Source organism: Schistocerca serialis, unplaced genomic scaffold (genome assembly GCF_023864345.2).
Source record: "Schistocerca serialis cubense isolate TAMUIC-IGC-003099 unplaced genomic scaffold, iqSchSeri2.2 HiC_scaffold_1167, whole genome shotgun sequence".
Taxonomy (NCBI): domain Eukaryota; kingdom Metazoa; phylum Arthropoda; class Insecta; order Orthoptera; family Acrididae; genus Schistocerca; species Schistocerca serialis.
The window spans coordinates 227,501-232,858 of NW_026047367.1; the positions used below are offsets into that span (position 1 = coordinate 227,501).

General features: G+C 55.3%; 3 non-coding genes across 3 annotated transcripts in view; all 3 read right to left on the minus strand.

The window, feature by feature from the left end:
- LOC126433501 (large subunit ribosomal RNA) overlaps positions 1–390 on the minus strand; it is a 4,222-nt gene extending 3,832 nt beyond the window's left edge. The window contains exon 1 of the ribosomal RNA XR_007578534.1: positions 1–390. This exon is cut by the window's left edge and continues 3,832 nt beyond it. This is a non-coding gene — a ribosomal RNA (large subunit ribosomal RNA).
- A 188-nt stretch (positions 391–578) lies between these two features.
- Positions 579–733, minus strand: LOC126433472 (5.8S ribosomal RNA). The gene has a single exon (XR_007578510.1). It is a non-coding gene; the product is annotated as a 5.8S ribosomal RNA (ribosomal RNA).
- A 353-nt stretch (positions 734–1,086) lies between these two features.
- Positions 1,087–2,995, minus strand: LOC126433489 (small subunit ribosomal RNA). Its single transcript, XR_007578524.1, has one exon. It is a non-coding gene; the product is annotated as a small subunit ribosomal RNA (ribosomal RNA).
- Positions 2,996–5,358: the final 2,363 nt, after the last annotated feature.

A 5,358-nucleotide genomic window follows, 5' to 3' on the forward strand; every position in this document is an offset into this window, starting at 1 on the left:
GTTCTTTTCAACTTTCCCTCACGGTACTTGTTCGCTATCGGTCTCGTGGTCATATTTAGTCTCAGATGGAGTTTACCACCCACTTGGAGCTGCACTCTCAAGCAACCCGACTCGAAGGAGAGGTCCCGCCGACGCTCGCACCGGCCGCTACGGGCCTGGCACCCTCTACGGGCCGTGGCCTCATTCAAGTTGGACTTGGGCTCGGCGCGAGGCGTCGGGGTAGTGGACCCTCCCAAACACCACATGCCACGACAGGCGGCAGCCTGCGGGGTTCGGTGCTGGACTCTTCCCTGTTCGCTCGCCGCTACTGGGGGAATCCTTGTTAGTTTCTTTTCCTCCGCTTAGTAATATGCTTAAATTCAGCGGGTAGTCTCGCCTGCTCTGAGGTCGTTGTACGAGGTGTCGCACGCCACACCGCCAGCCGGCTGTGCACGCTACCGAGTAAGTACCGGTATGCGAACCGCCAGGCGACGGGCGCGCATCGCACGTTTAAGGAGACGCGGCCGGCCCCACAGGCGGCCACGACACTCCCAGGTCTGCGAAGCGGGGCAAACGCCGCGCGCTTCAGTATACGTAGCCGACCCTCAGCCAGACGTGGCCCGGGAACGGAATCCATGGACCGCAATGTGCGTTCGAAACGTCGATGTTCATGTGTCCTGCAGTTCACATGTCGACGCGCAATTTGCTGCGTTCTTCATCGACCCACGAGCCGAGTGATCCACCGTCCTGGGTGATCTTTTCATAGTTTCCACCATCTCTTTCGAGACAGTTGCATAGGCGGGACTGAGGCGTGTGGCGGCCCTGTTCCAGCGTTCAGTGTCCAACGGCCTCACGGCCGATGGGCGTCGTACGGCTCCACACCGGAGCGGACAGGCAGTCGGGCGAAAGTCATTCAAAACCGGCGCCAGGCGCCAGGTGCCGCAGGCCAGCCGCTCCAGCGCTTCAGCGCTCGTACCACACAACATTGCCGTTAGTTTTGAGACGAACGCGTGGTTCCGCACGCGGCGCACGGCTACTGCGAGCCGTACAGGTAGCTGCGTGTTGCGCGACACGACACGCACATCGAAAGACATGCAGTCTAGTCGGTAATGATCCTTCCGCAGGTTCACCTACGGAAACCTTGTTACGACTTTTACTTCCTCTAAATGATCAAGTTTGGTCATCTTTCCGGTAGCATCGGCAACGACAGAGTCAATGCCGCGTACCAGTCCGAAGACCTCACTAAATCATTCAATCGGTAGTAGCGACGGGCGGTGTGTACAAAGGGCAGGGACGTAATCAACGCGAGCTTATGACTCGCGCTTACTGGGAATTCCTCGTTCATGGGGAACAATTGCAAGCCCCAATCCCTAGCACGAAGGAGGTTCAGCGGGTTACCCCGACCTTTCGGCCTAGGAAGACACGCTGATTCCTTCAGTGTAGCGCGCGTGCGGCCCAGAACATCTAAGGGCATCACAGACCTGTTATTGCTCAATCTCGTGCGGCTAGAAGCCGCCTGTCCCTCTAAGAAGAAAAGTAATCGCTGACAGCACGAAGGATGTCACGCGACTAGTTAGCAGGCTAGAGTCTCGTTCGTTATCGGAATTAACCAGACAAATCGCTCCACCAACTAAGAACGGCCATGCACCACCACCCACCGAATCAAGAAAGAGCTATCAATCTGTCAATCCTTCCGGTGTCCGGGCCTGGTGAGGTTTCCCGTGTTGAGTCAAATTAAGCCGCAGGCTCCACTCCTGGTGGTGCCCTTCCGTCAATTCCTTTAAGTTTCAGCTTTGCAACCATACTTCCCCCGGAACCCAAAAGCTTTGGTTTCCCGGAGGCTGCCCGCCGAGTCATCGGAGGAACTGCGGCGGATCGCTGGCTGGCATCGTTTATGGTTAGAACTAGGGCGGTATCTGATCGCCTTCGAACCTCTAACTTTCGTTCTTGATTAATGAAAACATACTTGGCAAATGCTTTCGCTTCTGTTCGTCTTGCGACGATCCAAGAATTTCACCTCTAACGTCGCAATACGAATGCCCCCGCCTGTCCCTATTAATCATTACCTCGGGTTCCGAAAACCAACAAAATAGAACCGAGGTCCTATTCCATTATTCCATGCACACAGTATTCAGGCGGGCTTGCCTGCTTTAAGCACTCTAATTTGTTCAAAGTAAACGTGCCGGCCCACCGAGACACTCAATAAAGAGCACCCTGGTAGGATTTCAACGGGGTCCGCCTCGGGACGCACGAGCACGCACGAGGCGGTCGCACGCCTTCGGCTCGCCCCACCGGCAGGACGTCCCACGATACATGCCAGTTAAACACCGACGGGCGGTGAACCAACAGCGTGGGACACAAATCCAACTACGAGCTTTTTAACCGCAACAACTTTAATATACGCTATTGGAGCTGGAATTACCGCGGCTGCTGGCACCAGACTTGCCCTCCAATAGATACTCGTTAAAGGATTTAAAGTGTACTCATTCCGATTACGGGGCCTCGGATGAGTCCCGTATCGTTATTTTTCGTCACTACCTCCCCGTGCCGGGAGTGGGTAATTTGCGCGCCTGCTGCCTTCCTTGGATGTGGTAGCCGTTTCTCAGGCTCCCTCTCCGGAATCGAACCCTGATTCCCCGTTACCCGTTACAACCATGGTAGGCGCAGAACCTACCATCGACAGTTGATAAGGCAGACATTTGAAAGATGCGTCGCCGGTACGAGGACCGTGCGATCAGCCCAAAGTTATTCAGAGTCACCAAGGCAAACGGACCGGACGAGCCGACCGATTGGTTTTGATCTAATAAAAGCGTCCCTTCCATCTCTGGTCGGGACTCTGTTTGCATGTATTAGCTCTAGAATTACCACAGTTATCCAAGTAACGTGGGTACGATCTAAGGAACCATAACTGATTTAATGAGCCATTCGCGGTTTCACCTTAATGCGGCTTGTACTGAGACATGCATGGCTTAATCTTTGAGACAAGCATATGACTACTGGCAGGATCAACCAGGGAGCTGCGTCAACTAGAGCTGAGCAGCCGGCCGCCCGGGAGTGTGTCCCGGGGGCCCGCGCGAACACGCAAGCGTCCGCTCAATTATTCTGCAAACAGGAGGAGGCTGAGCTCCCCTGCACAACACACCTCGAAACCCTCTCAGGTCCCGGCGGCGCGCAGCGCCGTCCTAAGTACTTGGTCGGGTTCGAGAGAGGCGCAATCGCCCGGAGTTAGGCGAGTAGACGCTTTAGGTGCGACCACCCGTGCTCCCAACTGAGCTTGCCGCTGCCGACAGAGGCCCGGGAGCGTGCTGTCGTGGCATTGCCGGCGGGAGACAACACGCGCCACCTACGGTGACCGGCAGCTCCAACGCCAGCGCCACAGAAGGACAAAAGCCCCACTTGGGTGCCGAAGCGAACTCTCCCAGCACAGCGCACGCGCCAACACGTCCGCACAGCTGCGATACAAACCACCTGCGAGAACCGCTGGGGCGACCGAGCAGCAGACGGCGTCGCGGCGCCGAGCGCCGGGCGGCGGCGCATCCTCAGCGCACACAGTCCTCAATCGGACCAGCACACTGCAGATGGCCACCGCGCTTCGCACCGGGCCCGCGAGGACCTACTTTGGCCGCAAGGCGCCGCGAGCAGGGGGCGCCGGCGCGCAGCTGCGCCGCCTGCCGCGTCCGTCGGCCGGCGCGCCTGCCACTGGCCGCCCCCACCAGCCGGCTGTAGCGCGTGCGCCCACGCACCGCGCTGCCAGCACGCCGGGCGGCCCCCCCTCACCGGCCGGGGACGGTCCCACCCAGCCACCGCCGCGTATCGCCTCACACCCAGATCCCCTTTCGCGTTCGTGGGCATGGTGGGTCCCCTTTCACGTTCGTGGGCATGGTGGGTATCCCTGAAACAACCGGTTAATAGCTCGACCGATCGTCGCCAACACTGATTCACCTCTAGCGAGAACAACCGCACCACAACGGGTTACCTGTTGTTCATTTGCGTAACGTCACCAGCAAACGTAGACGTCCATCGCCATTTGCAACGAGTATTGCATGCCTGTGTCAGGTGTCACAACACACTACGTCTGCCCACATAGACGCAACAACATGTGCACGCCTCGAGAACACGTGGAAGGTAGCCCCCGTACGTATGCGGTGTCCATTGCGCGAACGACTGTCAGCCGGCCTCTGCAGGATGTCGCAGATGTGGAACGCGGTGCAACATGCTATCACGGTGTGTGAGAAGAGACGACTACGTCCGAATACACGCTCCACTACATCAACAGACTGCTCATGCTGATCGCCATCCAGGGCGTCCGTTCCTCCCACACGTCTGAATGGCGTACCACACTGCAATCCAGCTCTTATAGGGAGACGACACGTAGCTGCGTGCACAATATTTGGACTGTATGGTCTGCCGTTGCTAGGCGCAGTCGTCGTACGGTCACACATGTGCCACGATGTATCATTCAGTACATACGGACCAATGTGCAGTACAGTTTGTGGGTTTTGCGTACATCGGCGGACAGGTGACAGGCCGTACCACAACGTAGGCTGAGTACGTCGGCATGCGAAGGGCATTGAACATGCAAACTTCTCAACGACCAGCTTGCGAAGGCAGGGGGGAAGGGGGGGGGGCATGTACGTCCTGCTGCTATCCACATTACAGTGTATAGCAGGAGCATGTGGAAAGTCAGCAACACCTGCAAGGTGTTTAACATGACGCGATACACAGGGGACCGGGCAGTGCGAATAGCGAACTATATTGCGAGGGTTGCGGTTAGGCAACACTACACTAATTTAACGAGTTGCATAACAATTACAGAGCAGGTTCAGCGACAACGTGCGTCAGGTTAAGGCGCAATATAGGTTAGGTTGAGGCACAATATAGGTTAGGTTAAGGCACAACATGGGTTACGTTAAGGCACAAATTGGGTTACGTTAAGGCACAACATGGGTTACGTTAAGGCACAACATGGGTTACGTTAAGGCACAAATTAGGTTACGTTAAGGCACAAATTAGGTTACGTTAAGGCACAAATTAGGTTACGTTAAGGCACAAATTAGGTTACGTTAAGGCACAAATTAGGTTACGTTAAGGCACAAATTAGGTTACGTTAAGGCACAAATTAGGTTACGTTAAGGCACAAATTAGGTTACGTTAAGGCACAAATTAGGTTACGTTAAGGCACAAATTAGGTTACGTTAAGGCACAAATTAGGTTACGTTAAGGCACAAATTAGGTTACGTTAAGGCACAAATTAGGTTACGTTAAGGCACAAATTAGGTTACGTTAAGGCACAAATTAGGTTACGTTAAGGCACAAATTAGGTTACGTTAAGGCACAAATTAGGTTACGTTAAGGCACAAATTAGGTTACGTTAAGGTA